The sequence below is a fragment of the Neovison vison genome, chromosome X (genome assembly GCF_020171115.1).
Source record: "Neovison vison isolate M4711 chromosome X, ASM_NN_V1, whole genome shotgun sequence".
In the NCBI taxonomy this organism is placed as follows: domain Eukaryota; kingdom Metazoa; phylum Chordata; class Mammalia; order Carnivora; family Mustelidae; genus Neogale; species Neogale vison.
In genome coordinates this window covers 5,418,771-5,421,371 of record NC_058105.1, presented here as the reverse complement: position 1 = coordinate 5,421,371, position 2,601 = coordinate 5,418,771, and the positions used below count along the sequence as shown (strand labels likewise).

The following is a 2,601-nucleotide window of genomic DNA, read 5'->3' as shown; positions in this document are numbered from 1 at the left end:
ATTGCATACTTGAACACACTTTAAAAAATCCAACCCACAGTAAAAACAGCTTTTGTTCCTCTAAGATGTGCTTGGGATTGTTTAGGGGACCTTGAGCTTCCTTGGTGATGTCAAGTCTTAGAGTCCTAGGGGGCTACTGCCACAGCTCAGCAGACAGCTTGGAGGATGTGGGCTTAGGTCAGGTGACCACTTGTTGATTCTAACCCTTCTCTGCTCTTCCTCATTATAAGACCTTAAACATGTCCCATCCCTAATTTTAGGTCTCAGTTTCCCCATCTGCACAATGGCTTATTTGGATACATTGGTAACTTCAAACATTTTTACCTTATTTTTTCACTTTTTTTTTCACTTTTTATCTTAAAAATTTTTTTTTCTAAGTAAACGCTACACCCAATGTGAGGCTCGAACTCATGACCCTGAGATCAAGAGTCACATGCTCTACCAACTGAGCCAGCCAGGCATCCCTCAAACATTTTTATACTAAGAAATCCGTTTTGCATCAACACCCAACACAAGTATGCATATGAATCAGTATAAAGTGTAACAAAAGGTTCATGAATCAATACTTAGACTGCTACTTAAGATACTACTATACTCCCAAGGTTTGTGTCCCTAAAACTTGTATGTTGAAACCTAACTTTCAAGGTGATGGTATCAAGAGATGAGGCCTTTGGGAGGCGATGAGTTTGTGAGGGTGGAGCCCTCATGAATGGGACTGGTGTCCTTATAAAAGAGACCCCAGAGAGCTCCCCTGCCTCTTCCATCTTAAGAAGACATGGTGAAAATTTGGCTGTCTATGAATCAGGAAGTAGACTCTCACCAGACATCAAGTCTGTTGGTGCCTGGATCTTGGACCTCCTAGACTTCGGAACTGGAAGGAGGAAATGTTTGCTGTTTAAACCTCTCAGTCTATGGTATTCTGTTACAGCAGCCCAAACAGACCAAGAAATTGGTCCTGAGAAGTGGGGCATTGCTGTAACAAATCTCTAAACATATGGAAGCAACTCTGAACAGTAGAGACTGGAGCCTTCACTGCTGTGCATGGGCCTTTAGCAAGAGCTCAGGAGGGAAAGAGGGGTGCTAGGGACAAAGCCTCAGTCTTCTGGATGGAAAAGGTCACTGATGAGATCTCACATGGAAATGAGGACATGTTATTGGCAATTGGAGGGGAGGCAATCCTTGTTATACAGTGGCAATGAACCTGGCTGAACTGTGTTCACGTTCTTGTGTTTTATGGAAGGCTGAACTTGCAATGAATGAAATAGAATATTAGCTGAAAAGATTTCTAGCAAAGCGTTGAAGCTGAGGCTTGGTTCCTCCTGACAGCTCATAGTGGAATGTTAGAAGCAAGAAGTGACTTAAAGATGGGACTGTTCAGCAAAAAGGAAATAACTCAGACTGGGAGAATTCTTAGCCCACCCATACTGGGAAAAATGAGAACCCTAAAAGTAATAGCCAAGCAACCCTTTGATATAGGGAATAGCATGGATGTAAACTACAGACCATAATCAACAAAGGTTAGGCACAGAGGTGAGATGACACCGGCAGAAACACTGCCACCCAGGACTAAAGGAGACAAAGAAAGTGAGGTCAAAATGAAGAAAGAATGTTGGACTTCTTAGACCCTATAGGACTGGAGGGTAATGCTCTTCCACTGCAAACATGACTTTTTCCCAAAGGCTCAGGGTGCCTGCATCAGGCCATGGCTGTCCCCACCTAGGTTTCAAAGGACAGGGAGGCCACATGGAGCCATGGGCTTGGGAGTCCAGCCAATGATAACCTTGAGGTACCAGCAGAGAGCCAGCTCGGGGGCAGGGCCTAACCAGAGAGCCACCATGGGCCATTCCAAAGAGCTGGAGGGTACTGTTGCCAGCCCAGTGGGCCTGAAAGAGCATCAAGCCAAAGGGGATTATTCTGGATCCCTGAGGTTTAATGTCTGCCCTGTTGGTTTGAGACTTACTTGGGATCCATTTCCCTCTTTCTTATTTCCTATTTCTCCCTGTTGGAAGGTGACTATCCTATGCCTGTCCCACCACTATATCTTGTTCACTTTCGTTGGTTCATAGCTGGAGAGGAATTGGCTCAGGATGAACCAGACCTTGGGTCTTGCTCATTGGTGATCTAGATGAGGTATAGATGAGCCTTTGGTCTTAGGATTTAGAGCTCTTACCAGAACCAGTTAAAACTTCTGGGGCTGTTGGGTGGGATGAATGTATTTTGCATGTGAGAAGGACATGAATTTGAGGAGCCAGGGGCAGGATGCTTACTTAGACTGAATATGCCAGAATTCATATGTTGAAATCCTAACCGAGTGTTTGGGAGGTGATTAGGTCATCAGGGTGGAGCCCTCTTGAATGGGATTGGTGCTGTCATAAGAGACCCAGAGAGCTGCCTCAGTCTTTCTGCCAAGTGAGGACACAGTGAGAAGATGGCCATCTATGAACTCTGTTGCTGCCTTGATCTTAGATTTCCCAGATTCCAGAATTGTGAGACATAAATGTTTAAGCCACCCAGTGTATAGTTTTTTGTTGTTACTATCATAGCCCACAAGGACTAAGATGATACACTTGAATATTTTCTATTATGTTCTTTTTATTCTGT

The 2,601-nt window shown here is 44.3% G+C and overlaps 1 non-coding gene across 1 annotated transcript; it reads right to left on the bottom strand.

Annotated features, from left to right (window-relative positions):
- Positions 1–387: 387 nt before the first annotated feature.
- On the bottom strand, positions 388–460 carry TRNAK-CUU. Its single transcript has one exon. It is a non-coding gene; the product is annotated as a tRNA-Lys (tRNA).
- Positions 461–2,601: the final 2,141 nt, after the last annotated feature.